At 29.5% G+C, this 8,762-nt stretch overlaps 1 long non-coding RNA gene and 1 other non-coding gene across 2 annotated transcripts; one reads left to right on the forward strand and one right to left on the reverse strand.

Moving 5' to 3' along the window:
• The first annotated feature begins 431 nt into the window (after positions 1-431).
• LOC128280692 (uncharacterized) lies at positions 432-1,593 on the forward strand. Its single transcript, XR_008270795.1, has 2 exons — positions 432-881; positions 1,427-1,593. It is a non-coding gene; the product is annotated as an uncharacterized LOC128280692 (long non-coding RNA).
• Positions 1,594-1,953: 360 nt separating this feature from the next.
• On the reverse strand, positions 1,954-2,026 carry TRNAK-CUU (transfer RNA lysine (anticodon CUU)). Its single transcript has one exon. It is a non-coding gene; the product is annotated as a tRNA-Lys (tRNA).
• Positions 2,027-8,762: the final 6,736 nt, after the last annotated feature.

An 8,762-nucleotide genomic window follows, 5' to 3' on the forward strand; every position in this document is an offset into this window, starting at 1 on the left:
TGTCAAGGGTATAGGACTGAAGGCAGAATTAAACTTTTTAAAGGTTTTCTTCAAAAACCCTATAGGTTAACGGCAGTTAACGGTCCTAAGGAATCCGTAGGGGTGGCGTGGTGGCAATTGGCAAAATGTTTGAAACCTCAAACGGCACTCTAAGGTTTGACAGAAAGCGGGCCCATATAGTGATTAAATATCGAACACGTTCGGCGAGTATCAGTCGATGAGGTTTCGCGGGTATTTTCTACACCGTTGGATTGGGCCAATGGTGTTCGAGGTTTAAAAAGGAGAGGATAATGGAAAGATACGTTTTAACCGATTATTTCAATGTTGACTGGGAGCATCATCTTTGGTTAGGGGAGATAAATAGTTTGCAAGTAAACTATTTAAAAATAATAATAATAATATCGGCCGATTATTTCATCTTTGATGACAGGAAAGGTGTTGGAAAAGCTGCTGCTTCCTATTATAACGAAATTGTTTTTTTTTTTTTTTCGTCCTTAAATAAATTTGTTTGTTCCGAGTTCGATTTATTTGAACCTGATATAGTTGACAAAAGTAAAAGTATGGGTTGACTTCAAATATTAACCCTTCCAATCCACTTCCTTGAAGTGATGTGATTAGTATAAAAGTCTTATTATATATTGATGATTAAACAACTACATTTTAGAGATCAATATCATCAGATTTATTTAGGATTTATCTATTGATTTAAGCAAGTTATCTTGTTGTTATAATAGCCCTTGATAAATCACGATCGAGAGTGCTAGACGATAATCTCAAACGAATGTTGTGAATTCCTTGACTCCAGGGTTCTTTCATGGCTTCAATGCTACTATGTTTGCTTTCGGGGCTACTGGCAGTGGAAAAGCTTATAACATATGCAGGTATGGAGGAAAAGACAAGCTTTTATTTGCATGATTTACTGCTTTTCTTTCTTTCTTTTAAAAGTTTCTCAGCTTTTTAGCTAGATGGTAATGGTGTAGTGTTTAAATCATTAGGTACAATGACCCTTTTTTTTTTTTTTCTGTTTTTACTAAAATTAAGTTTCACCACAAGGCCATGGCCAAGTCCATTCTGTGAATGGTTAAAATGCCTTAGGCCTTGTGCACAAGTTTGTCTATATGCCAAAGTAGAGGTTTCAGAGCTGAGATTTTCATAGTTTGAGGTATGTTAAACGTGATGTAACAAAAGGAACTTTGATATTTGATGACAAATATGGGGAGATTGAAGCCACTAATTAAGGAGCACATCTATTTATCCATGTCTGGAATTCATGTTTGAGGAATTGTGAGAGGAAGGCGTGGGGCCATGGTGGTTGCAGTTTACAGAGTTAGTAATGATGGTTGTGGGGTTATTTTTTATGGGAAAACTGAACCTCATAGACTACCAGGTTGTTGATTTCTGCAGATTTTGAATCATTAATTTGCAGGTAATGAAGGCATTGGTCTCCAAGAGGGTACTAGATAGTAAACCAATACTTATTTCCTTTGTCAGATGTAACTTACATAACACCAAATCTGAAGTACCTTAATGGTTGCTTGATCATTTTGTGACTTTTTCTTTTTTACCCAATATTGAGATTTTATTCAACGTTCACTTTGTTCCATGAACAGAATCCTAGAGAGTACCAAGAATCTCTTCACATTGTTAATTAAACTTGGCTGCTCATATTTTAATGTTGTTTCTTCCATCATCTCAAAAGCTAGAAACTTTATATGAAAGCAAAACTGCAAGCCTGGCAATCCCAAATTAAGAGTGAAGAAAGAATGGGACCATTTATGAAGTCGAAAATTCTGCAAAAGACAGGTGTGCGAGAACTGAATTTCCAGCCTTTTACTCTCATTTTAAGTAAACATCTTTGTTCTTTCAGAAAGACAAAAAAAAAAAAAATCTCTCATTTACCGTTGCGAGGGTTTGCTGTTTGCAGTGGAGGTAGACCTGGAAAGGAAAAACAATCGCCCACCGTGGGGCTCGAACCCACGACCACAAGGTTAAGAGCCTTGCGCTCTACCGACTGAGCTAGACGGGCTTGGCTTGTGATGGACTTCTACAGTTCTATACTTATTCCGTTAACTTACCATGTAAATTTATGCACGTAAATCAACCATAAGGTATGATGTAGTGTTTTCTTATCTCATATCTTAACAATATGATCAGGGGTTTAATCTCATTCATGGAAAAAAAAAAGCACATTTCATGGTAGATCGTTTTATTTTTTTCAAAGAGTATCCACAATGGTTGCAGTGGTGGTAATGAATGAGGATGAAATTAAGTAGGAAGTGTAATACCCCCTACCCGTATTCATTGTTGGAATAGGGTACGAGGTACTACCGGATTTTACGAATTAATTTTTTTTTAACTTAATATAACCCCTTTATAGATATCTAACCTTCCCTGCAATTTTAAACTAAAAAACAATCCACATCAACCAATTCAATTCAACATATTTTCAAGATAGATTAACGCATATAGATTTACGCATATTTATAAAAATAACATCATCACATACCAAAACCAAGATTTGTTAGCCATACCATTGGCTGACCTTACATTCATTTCACAGAATAATTTACTTTATTAGCTTATACATGCCATTAATTTCCAAAATAAGTTTCTTTATATACCGAAATCCTGAGGTTGATAGTGTGATGTGTCTCCGACCAAATCCGACCTCCGAGCTCTTAACACTACGAAACAGGGGAAAATGAAACAGGGTAAGCACTTTGTGCTTAGTAAGCTCATGTAATAAGAATTATACTTACCTAATATTTTCAATACAATACAGTAAACATTCATATATCCAGTCAATGCATTATTACCCTAACATGCACAAACTCAACATTCAAGTTAGTACAATAATTTCCATGTATCAATAATATATACCATGATTGATGTGTTCATCAATACCATGATTTCCATTTCCTTGTTATTTTTCCATATTTATCCCGTTGAATTTATCAGAATTTTTGATAGATTTTCAGAGGTACACTTTTAGTGTACATTTGCAGGTCCGTCAAATCATATTCATGTACGCACATTTCTATTTCAAAGAGCACACTCCCATGAACCTCAACCTTGCAGCGAGATTACCAGTCCAGGCTAAATCCCCTGCAATATAAACTCATAGAGTATTATCGGGATTACCAGTCCAGGCTAAATCCCCTGCAACAACAATTACTCTAATGAGCTTGGATCTGGATTACCAGTCCAGGCTAAACTCAGACCCTAATTCAAATTACCTGTTCGGGCTAAATCCGTTTTACACGTATTCTTCGAGAGGGCTATATCAGGATAGGATCACCCGTCCGGGTTAGATCCTTTTTACCGTCAATTCCTTTTCAGAGATCCATCAAATTTTCCTTTCATTCAACCGGGATTTCTTCCTCTTTTATCAAATATGTCAATGTTTCATAAAATTTCATATAATGAACATTCAAATCATATTCACATAAATAACATACATTTCAAGCATTTAAGAATATAATTCAAGTTACATGAACTTACCTTGATACTTGTTCGTGTACAAAAATCTACTAATCTTGAACTTTTTCCTTTCCTCGATCTAGTTTCGTATTTGAATCTTCTGGATCTAAATAAATAAATTTAATTATCAATTTAATACATTTCAAGTTCATAAGCAACAATTTCTATAATTTCATTATTATTATTTATAGTTTATTCAAAGTTGTCTATTTGAGTCATAGTCACTAAATTATTTATAAATAGAGCTACGGAACTCCAAATTAAGATCCGTTGATCCGTTAATTTTTCCTGAAACTAGACTAATATATCTTCTTACCATAAAATTTTCAGAATTTTTGGTTCATCCAATAAGTACAGTTTATTCTTTAAAGTCACCCCTATTCTGTTGTCTGACAGTTCTGACCCTTCTTCATTAAAAATTTATTATCTCTTCATACAGAATTCGGATGATGTTCTCGTTTGTTTCTATTGAAAATAGACTCATTCAGAATTCTATAAATATAAATTTAAGCCCATAATTATTTTTATTCAATTTTTTATGATTTTTAAAATTCAGAACAGGGGAACTCGAATTCATTCTGACCTTATCTCACAAAATTCATTATATCTCATGATTTGTAGATCCATTGCTTACATCTTTTTTTCTATGAGAAACTAGACTCAATAAAATTTAATTTCATATTTTGTCCATCTTCTAATTCGATTCCTACAATTTATGGTGATTTTTCAAAGTTAGTCTACTGCTGCTGTCCAAAATTGTTTTAGTGCAAGCTGTTTATTACCATTTTTTCCCTAAGCTTTTAATAAATAACAATTTCATCCTTACTCAATTAGCCTCTCAATTGAGCTTATTTTTCTCAATTAACACTTTATTCTATCATCTTAAACTAGTTTACAACCTTTAGGAATAAAAATTTCAGCAATAGAATTTAATTCCAAACATTTTCACAATTAAGTCCTAAAAATCAATTTCTATTGAAATTACCTAATAAAATCATCTCATAAACAAATTAAAGCTTTAATTTCATTCTATTTCATCATAAACTTACAGCACTCAACCATGGTGACTTTCAATTTCATTCATGAAATCAAAAACTAATGAATTTAATAGTAGGACTTAGTTGTAAAAGTCTTAGAAACACAAAAATTACAAGAAAAAGGAAAAAATTAACTCACTTGGTGCAAAAATTATGAAATACCAGCTTAGATAACCCTCCTATGGTGTTTTTAGCTGCTGGAATTGAAGAGAAATCTAGATATTTCCTATTTAGTCCTAGCTTTATTTAGTTAATTTTACAATATTCCAATTTTGCCCTTAATTTATCAATTTTCCTACTGATTTCATGCCCTTGCCGTCCAGCCCAAATAAATTTTGGGTCTAATTTCCTTTTAAATCCTTTCTCATTAGACTCTTAAGCTATTTAATCATTCTAGCAACTTTTACACCTATTACAATTTAGTCCTTTTCATTTAATTGACTACCCAAACATTAAAATTTCCTAAATATTTATAAAATTATTTTCGACTCGGTCTTATGAGATAGAGGTCCCGATACCTTATTTTACCCAATTTCTTCAATAATTTTTTTCTAACTAACCACTAAATCGGTAAAATTTTTTTATCAATATTTTCATACGATTTTCCTATCATATCAATTTTCATGTAAAAATATTGAAATAAATTTCTCTTTAAATCGGATTTGTGGTTACGAAACCACTATTCTGATAACCTTGAATTTAGGCAATTACAGGAAGTAGCGGCATGAAGTCATAAAGTATGAACTTCATCCTCCAAGCTAGTAAGATAGGTGTCAATGGTGTTAAAGCCCTCACTCATAATAAAGGTTTGCAATGAGTCGATGCAAGTAAGCATGTGAGTTTGCAAAGCTTCAATGGCAGTGAGAAAAGCTCGAGTCTTGAACGACCTAAGTATGGATAATGCGTTTGGATCATCATCGTTATGTTGCTATTATGCCAAATCTTAATAAGTATCTTTAACCCAATTATTGAAACTTTTGGGGTTCTTGTGATAGCCACCCTTTTTTATTGAGTTAATGCCAATAAGGTTTTGGTTCAAAAGGTGAATTTCAAGGTATAAAGAAATATCAACATTAGGTTTCCAAAATATATAGTCAAGGACCATTCAAAAAATGAGAGTGTCCTTTTAGTTAATGAGTTTGCAAATGATTTTAACAAGGTCGATAATGATGAAATATGTGAGATTAGGGCAAATTCTATTATGGATGTAATGGATCTAGTAATTGTTAAGGTTACAACAAGTTTAGCATTTAAAGAGAAAGTATTACATTATTGTGGAATTTTAAAGAGGTTGGATGTAGTCTATTCTCATTATTCTCGTCACCATTTAAGGGATCGAGAGTGGATAAGGAGAATCAATAATCAAGACAATAGGATAACCTATGAGATAAGAGTCAATTTCATTAATTGTTTCATTGGCCTCCTCTTCAGATGAGGCAGATGAGACTTTAGCAAACAATGTGCGGACAAACTTTTCATAAGTTGGACTTTAAATTTCAAGAATTTTCAATTTGGACCCAATCCATAGATTTGGGGCAATATTGGAAATGGAAAATAAAAATCTTTTAAAAATATAAAGTTATAAACAAATTCATAAGAATATAATTTTAAAAAAACTATAAAAGCAAAGAAATTTTGAAAATATCATAAAATAAAAAATAAAAAATCCAAAAGTTTTTTTTTAAATATGAATTTTCTCAAAAATATAAATTTTATATTATTATTTTTAAAATTATAAAATATATAAAATTGTTAAAATATACACTTTCAAAATGAATCTGGAAAAATCTACATTTAGATATTGGATATTGAATGTGAACGTCCTTATGCATATAAAAATTTCTAAAATTATATATATTTTTTAATTTTAAGAAAATAGATATATTTTATTGGGTTTTAATACAAAAGTTAATGTCCGTCGACCATATACTTAAAAATATTAAATTGATTAACTATTTCCAAATTATAGTATTAATTAGATTAAAAATAAATACTAAAAAATAAAAATTATCAAATTCAAAGATTAAAATGTACATAAACTCTTTTTAAGGAAAAAAAACTCTTTGTAAAACTTGAAAATTGAATTTTGAGAATAAATATGTAATATATAAATTATGGGCTGGATCCGCAGCAAATGATTTCCAAGTGGAAGGCAAGAACATTCTAAATATCTGGTCCACTTAAAGGCAAGCCATCCCTCACCACCTAATGTGGACGGTGGGCCAACAATAAAGCTTTTCAAAATTTATATTAGGTGTAATATCAAGTTTAACCCTCGATATTTATATTTTTTCAATTTGACTCTTAATTCTTTTTAGAGATAAATTTAATCCTCAATATTATAAAAAAATTAAAATTGACTCTTTTAATAGAAATACTGATTGAAATATTAAATTCTAATTGATGTTATCGTGACAACACATGTGACACTATATATATTTTATGCTAACATGACATTATTTATCTATATGAGACGCCAATGAAAACTTTAAATTTTATAAAATATAAAAAATTAAATTCAAAAAATCATAAAAAAAGAAGTTCATAAAAATTCAAAAATATTAGTATGAGACACGTGTGGATTGCTATACTGAGTTATTATATTTAAAAATTTTAATTTTTGATCAAGATTTCTATTTAAAACAACTATTTAACTCTTTTTAAAAGACTAATAGTCAAATATAATTTTTTTAAACATTGATGATCAAATTAAAAAATATATAAATATTGAGAATTAAATTTAAATTTATCCCTTCGTATTATATAAAAGGGTCGGCTTTTCCTTGAATTGTATGCACAGAAAATTACAAAAGTATATTTTAAAATATCCTACGTATTTATCAGTTCTTTTCTTTCTTTCTTTTTAGTTGTCTTTATAAAAGTGTTTTTTTTTAAATTTAGATCGAGCTAATTTTATTGGAATAATCATTAATCAATAAACCATTCTTTTTAAATTGAGGGTTATAATTATAAATTTAGTTATTAATATTTTCATTTTAATTAAAATTTTTAATATTTTCTGTTAAATTAACTTTTATTTTTTATTTTAATTAAATTTGTTCATTACTCTTTCAAAAAGAGTCAAATTGTTTTCTTAATAAAATACTGATTAAAGCATTAATTTTTAATCTTGACAACGCACCATTTATCATATATACCATGTTAATAGATAATTCAAAATTTATAAAAATAAAATATTAAAATAAATCAAAATCAAAATTAAAAAAGTTCATGAAAATTCAAAACATTAGTATGAAGTATACATAAATTGTCCTATAAGTTATTGTATTTAAAAAATCATTTCGACTCTTTTTCAAAAGGTTAATGATTAAATTTTTTTAAAATTACAATAATGTAGAAATTATATTAAAAAATATTTTTATTTAAACATATTTTAATTCTAACTGAAATTATGAGGTAATATTCCTTAAAACTAATTAAATACAAATATTAATTCCCATTTTGTAATTAAATGAAACATTGACAAAATTTTAAAGGTGGTTTTCGGTGTATTCAAAGAGAAAATATCCTAAAAAGTTGTTTAGGGTAATATAAAGAATTTACCTAAATTAGGAAATTAAATAAAAAGCTTATTTCTGTTTATTTATTTGTTTTAGGTATGATTCGTGAATATTTGGCAGTGGGCACAAAAGATGGAAGAACCTCGAAAGCAAAAGAAAAATATTATTGTGGTCACCATTTATCTTTTCTTTCTAGACTTTTCGATATTTAGTAACTCTTTTTCAATTTAACCCAACAATCATTGCTGCTCTTTACATTTCACTTACTTATCTCACAGCAAAGTATAATCCTTTGTAAAACATAAAAACAAAAATTTCTAGTTTTAATAAACTAATACCAAGTGCTTAGTGCGTGCACGTTTTACCCTTTTTTTTGTTCTTGAATTTGACAAAATCTGAGATTTGTGAAGCAATAAAAAGAAGGGATAATTTGATAATAATCAAAATTAGCTGTACTTAAAAATCAGTTTTCGTATTGATTTATTTACTTTATAAAGTTAGAGGCCACTCGTAAGAATCTCAAGCCTTTTGACTTTGAGATATCTTCCATCACTCACGCGCTGTTACGTAGTCAACTCCCTCCGTTAATTTCTAAAATAAATCAATTTGCAATTAATTATAATTTTTACAATCCTAAACCCGGTTTTCTTTTGCTCCCTCATATTTTTTTACTTTTTCAAATCAATTTTAAAGTCAAATCCACTCCAACTTAACATCAACCCCA

This window comes from Gossypium arboreum, chromosome 9, assembly GCF_025698485.1.
Source record: "Gossypium arboreum isolate Shixiya-1 chromosome 9, ASM2569848v2, whole genome shotgun sequence".
Classification (NCBI taxonomy): domain Eukaryota; kingdom Viridiplantae; phylum Streptophyta; class Magnoliopsida; order Malvales; family Malvaceae; genus Gossypium; species Gossypium arboreum.